Source organism: Podarcis filfolensis (assembly GCF_964270895.1).
Source record: "Podarcis filfolensis genome assembly, chromosome: 9".
NCBI classification, from domain to species: Eukaryota; Metazoa; Chordata; class Lepidosauria; order Squamata; family Lacertidae; genus Podarcis; species Podarcis filfolensis.
In genome coordinates, this window is record NC_139610.1 from 6,629,232 (window position 1) to 6,635,518 (window position 6,287).

The 6,287-nt window shown below is 45.4% G+C and overlaps 1 protein-coding gene across 1 annotated transcript in view; it reads left to right on the forward strand.

The window, feature by feature from the left end:
- LOC310770178 (zona pellucida sperm-binding protein 3-like) overlaps positions 1-6,287 on the forward strand; it is a 141,737-nt gene that overhangs the window by 62,917 nt on the left and 72,533 nt on the right. The window lies entirely within an intron of this gene.

Here is a 6,287-nt window from a genome sequence, read left to right on the forward strand (position 1 = left end):
ATCTCTGCTCACCCAGATATTTCAACACAGGAGGCCAAGACAAGGGAAACTGAAAGAGGGTGAGGCAATGGGCTGCGGGAGGGGTCAGCAAACTTTTTCAGCAGGGGTCCGGTCCACTGTCCCTCAGACCTTGTGGGGGGCTGGGCTATATTTGGGAGGGGGGTGAACGAATTCCTGTGCCCCACAAATAACCCAGAGATGCATTTTAAATAAAAGGGCACATTCTACTCATGTAAAAACATGCTGATTCCCAGACCATCCGTGGGCCGGATTGAGAAGGTGATTGGGCTGGATCCGGCCCCTGGGCCTTAGTTTGTCTACCCATGGGCTGGGGAGTGACTGTTCCTTAGCTCTCCCTCCCTCCCTCCCTCCCTCCTTGTCCCAGACCTGCTTTGATTTAAGTCCAAGCCCTGCTTTAAATCACACCTAGGAAGCCTGAGCTGCCTTGGCTACTGGACCGAAGGTCAGGCTTTAGCTAGGGGTGGGTGCTTGGCTCCTCTGAAAGTGGCTCGAGCAGGTGCTGTGTTTGCTTGCTGCCTTGACCGCCTCCCTCTGGAGCACAGTACTTTTGACAATAGCAGGAAACTACTAACCAGAGACTGCAAGGTTACAAAATTAGTTGGCGCTGTGGGTTAAACCACAGAGCCTAGGACTTGTCGATCAGAAGGTCGGCAGTTCGAATCCCCGTGACGGGGTGAGCTCCCATTGCTCGGTCCCTGCTCCTGCCAACCTAGCAGTTCGAAAGCACGTCAAAGTGCAAGTAGATAAATAGGTACCGCTCCGGCGGGAAGGTAAACGGCGTTTCCGTGCGCTGCTCTGGTTCGCCAGAAGCGGCTTAGTCATGCTGGCCACATGACCCGGAAGCTGTACACTGGCTCCCTCGGCCAATAAAGCGAGATGAGCGCCGCAACCCCAGAGTCGGCCACAACTGGACCTAATGGTCAGGGGTCCCTTTACCTTTACCTAAGAACAACAGACTTGCAAGCTAAGTGGGTCAGAGCAGCTGGTTTGTGTTACCTTTTTCCATATGTGGTGGGAGTGTCCCAAGGTGAAAGACTTCTGGGAAAAGATTTATAATGAGTTGAAAAAGATGTTCAGATATACTTTTATTAAAAAACCAGAAGCCTTTCTACTTGGAATGACAGGTTTGGAATTGCCCAAGAAAGATGTTAGACTGTTTTTGTATGCCACAACTGCAGCAAGAATTTTGTTAGCCAAATATTGGAAATTCCAACAGTGGAGGAATGGCAGATGAAGATGATGGACTTTTTGGAGCTGGCCAACCTGACCAGAAGAATCTGTGAACAGAAGGAAGAGGAGTACCAAGAAGAATGGAAGAAATTTAAGGATTATTTAGTAAAATATTCTAAGATAATATAAGTAGAACTATTTGTGTACTTGGCTTAGGAGTTAAATGTTTTAAATTGCATAACATTATGGATATATGTGAATATGATAAGAAATAAAGATGTTAATTGATTAGGTTAATTTTATTAGAAATTAGTATTGACTTACAATACTCCTATGGACTCCTATGGAAACTCAGCTAGAGGGATTTGAGGAAGTCATCTAACAATGGTAACATAAGTGAGATTATAATAGTTAGGATAAATGTTTGTATGTATGTTTGTTTGTTTGTTTGTTATATTGTAAGTAATGTTGTTGTTGTTTGTTATAAATTTGGAAAATCAATAAAAAAATTGGAAAAAGAAAAAAGAACTAGGCAGGCCGAGGGTGAGTGGGGATGCACTATGGCTGAACTCATGTCAGATGGGTCTGTGGCCTGGGTCGCAGTCCAAGTCACACCCCCAGTTGGCAATTGATCTTTGTCTTTTTCTTTCAAAAGCAGGGGGTGGGGAGTTGAAGGTAAGGTTTGCAGATTGTGCTGGCCCTAACAGACAGCATGTCCCTGCCCAAGGGGTGGGGGCAAGAAGCAGCTTTGCACAATGGGCTCAGTGCCCCTTGGCAATTTCAGTCCAGCAATGCTACCACATTCATAGAATTGCAGGTGGAGGGGACCCAAGGGTCATCTAGACCAACCCCCTGCAATGCAGCAATCACATTGACCGATCCAATGCTAGCCTTGTTCAGGCATCTGAGGAATGGGTCCATATCCTCTGGCCAGGCCTCTAATGTCCTCATCTGCTCCATTAAGTGGGAAGCTCTGAAGGTGCCTTTGGCTGAGCATCCTTCAAAGGCACTGCGATGTGGAGGTTGCAGTGTCAGAATGTGACCCGGGAGACCAGGGCTGCAATCCCCCCTCGGCCTTGAAGCTCACTGGGCGACCTGGAGAGCCGGTCACTGTCCCTCAGCCCGACCTACCTCACAGGGTTGTTGCAGGGATTAAATGAGGGGGAGAACCCACTTGGAGAAAAAGGTGGCATATAAATGAAATAATTAATAAGGGAGGGTTGTAAGCTTCAAGGTTTTTTTCTTGTGGGACGTGGGCACTCCCCGTTTCCACAAACCATTGTCAGGACCTGGAATATTCACAAAGCCAGTGCAGTTCTTTGAATTGTGCCTTTGCTGCTGAAAGTAGAGCTACATTCATTATTGTCCAAGGGCGACACCTGCTGCCTGACATGAAGAAGCCTCATTTGAATAGGAGTCTTCAAATATTTCACACAAGAAAAAGAAAGAAGTACAGTGGTACCTCAGGTTGCATACGCTTCAGCTTACATATGCTTCAGGTTACAGACTCCGCAAACCCAGAAATAATGCTTCAGGTTAAGAACTTTGCTTCAGGATGAGAACAGAAATCGGGCTCCAGCGGCGCGGCGGCAGCAGGAGGCCCCATTAGCTAAAGTGGTGCTTCAGGTTAAGAACAGTTTCAGGTTAAGAACGGACCTCCGGAACGAATTAAGTACTTATCCCGAGGTACCACTATACAGTTACATACGCTTCAGGTTACAGACTCCGCTAACCCAGAAATAGTGCTTCAGGTTAAGAACTTTGCTTCAGGATGAGAACTGAAATTGGGCCCCGGCAGCGGGAGGCCCATTAGCTAAAGTGGTACCTCAGGTTAAGAACAGTTTCAGGTTAAGAATAGACCTCCAGAACGAATTAAGTACTTAACCCAAGGTACTACTGTACCGGAAAAGAGCAGTCTGTTCATGGTTTAAACCAGGCATAGGCAACCTTTGGCCCTCCAGATGTTTTGGCCTACAACTCCCATGATCCCTAGCTAGCAGGACCAGTGGTCAGGGATGGGAATTGTAGTCCAAAACATCTGGAGGGCCGAAGGTTGCCTATGCCTGGTTTAAAATCATTCAAACATAAGAACTCAAGAACAGACCTGCTGAAGAAGAAGAGTTTGGATTTGATATTCCTCTTTATCACTACCCTAAGGAGTCTCAAAGTGGCTAACAATCTCCTTTTCCCTTCCTCTCCTACAATAAACACTCTGTGAGGTGAGTGGGGCTGAGAGACTTCAGAGAAGTGTGAGTAGCCCAAGGTCACCCAGCAGCTGCATGTGGAGGAGCGGGGAATCGAACCTGGTTCACCAGATTACAAGTCTACCGCTCTTAACCACTACACCACACTGGCTCTCTGAATCAGTGGCCCATCTAGTCCAGCATCCTCTTCTCACAGGGGCCAAACAGATGCCCATTATGTGAATCTTGCAAGCATGACCAGAGCACAAGAGCAACTCTCCCCGCTCCTGGGGCTTCCAGCAATTGGTATTGGGAAGCAACTATGGAGACAGAGCAGAGACACCTTGGCTAGTTGCCGATAGCTTGATCCACCATGAATTTGTCCCGTTTCTGCTCATCTGCAGCCTGACATGGGGCACCCCCTCTACAGAGCCCCCTGTCAGGAGTTCAGCCTACACACGAGTAGGACCCTGGCAGAGACACATGCCCGAATATCACAGCGACTGATGCCAACCGACACCAGCATACTTAGGGATCCGCAGAGTTAGCGCAGTTGCATAACAGACCTCAGCAACTCAGCATTTTGGCTAATCTACTTTATTTACATATAAACACACACGGAGCACTGCAACATGGCTCCCTCTCTCTCTAGCATCAGACAGAAAAGAGAAAAAGAACAAATAGTCCCACTTCACGGAACACAGTAACACAAACATCCTGTCTCCATCACTTCCCACTCTGTGGAGTCAAAACATACAGTCACGTGATAGACAACAATCCCATGACTACAGACACAGGGAATGAATCTTCAACACCCCCTACCACCGCATGTGTAGATCAAGCTCAGCATTTTGTGGCCATTGGGTATGCTCATCCAGCTGTATTTTTGGGGTCCCCTCCTTAAGGCATTCCCCCCCCCATCTGTCCGAACTTCTGCAAATCTTGGGCTTCTCCCAAGCCTGTTGGTGTTTCCCATCCTGTGTGAACTTTGCCACTTGCCCTCTGAACATTGGAAATAAGAGTGAATGAGAATTAACCTTGGCTGTCTGGCTAACTCTGACACAGTTTGCTCCTGCTGTTGTGTTATAAAAGACTTATTTGGGTGTGGGTTTACAGCATTTCTTTTTTGGCGATTTGTAGGTTCTATCAACCAACGCGTAGCTTGGGTCCTGCAATTGTCCACAGACAGCAGTTTGAAACCCGCGGGCACTGCTTGGCTTTTTATCCTTCTCAACTAAGCCGATGAACAGCTCTAAATTACACCTGCGGTAACATATTTACATAGCAACAGGTTTTGCAATCCCACCTGCGTCCAGCAAATAGTGAGTAGCGATTCCGTGTGCTTGACCTTCCGTACGGGATAGGTGGCGCTGTGGGTTAAACCAGAGCCTAGGACTTGCCGATCAGAAGGTTGGTGGTTCGAATCCCCGCGACGGGGTGAGCTCCTGTTGCTCGGTCCCTGCTCCTGCCAACCTAGCAGTTCGAAAGCACGTCAAGTGCAAGTAGATAAATAGGTACCACTCTGGCGGGAAGGTAAACGGTGTTTGTGTGTGCTGCTCTGGTTCGCCAGAAGCGGCTTCATCATGCTGGCCACATGACCCAGAAGCTGTACACCGTCTCCCTCGGCCAATAAAGCGAGATGAGCGCCGCAACCCCAGAGTCGGCCACGACTGAACCTAATGGTCAGGGGTCCCTTTACTTATTGTTTCAACTACCTTTGGGAGTTGTTGGGGCTGAAAGGCCATCTAGAAATAAGAGAGTCAGTAAATAAAAATGAATGCTGCTGGCTTGCTAGACTCAGTGTTGAGATTTTACACGTTCTTTTATTGGATTATTTCAGCAACCACTTAATTGATTTGTTAAAACTCCGCTTGTGGGAAAGCAGTCTACAAAATTGTACATAACCAGAAGTTACATACGTAGGGTTATCTGTGAACAGTGAGCAAGATGACCAGAAGTGAAATCAACTGGAAGGATATGACAATAGATTTGGCTGGCACGCGTACCTGTGGTATGAAAAGGCAAGAGTACATCAAACTTTCCGAAATCACATTATAAGGAAAGTGATTTTTAAAGTTTGGGAGAAGTGCAAAGGATTACTAGAACAAAAAACACCATGGTGGCTTTCTTCCTTGGAGGCAATATCAGGGGGGAAATTAAATATGGACACAAAATGGGTTACATACAGAGAATTGTTAATAGAATCAGAAAATAAATTAAAATGGAAAAATTTAACGAAATTAGAGAGAATGTAACAGATTGGTTACAATACTTTCAGTTAAATGAAATATTTAAGAATGAGAAAAAGACAGGCTTTTCGTATGAAATTTCAACCTTTCAGAGAGAAATAATAGAAAATGTCACAAAACTAATCTTGAAAATGTACAATGGGAAACGAAAGATGAAGAGGGTAAATCTGTCATGATTAAATGGGCACAAGATGTGGGACATTATATGCAGATGGTAGAATGGGAAAAACTATGGAATGGGAAAAACTATGGAAGTTGTGATCCAAGAAAATTGCATGAAAATGATGTATAGATGGTACTTAACTCCTGTTAAATTAGCAAAAATGTATAAATCTAAGGAAAGCGAGCGTTGGAAATGCAAAACTACAGAAGGGACATTTTTTTCATATGCGGTGGGAATGTAAAACCATTAAGAAAGATTGGGAAATGATTTATAATGAATTGAAGATGTTTAAAATAACCTTTGTTAAAAAACCAGAAGCTTTCTTAATAGGTATTATATGCGTGGATTTACCAAATCACAAAATAATTTATTCATGTATGCAACTATGGCTGCATGGACATTATTAGCACAACATTGGAAAGAAGAAGGTGTCCCAACCAAAACAATGGAATATGCTGAAATGGCAAAATTGACAATGAAACTAAGAGGAAGAGACATAAA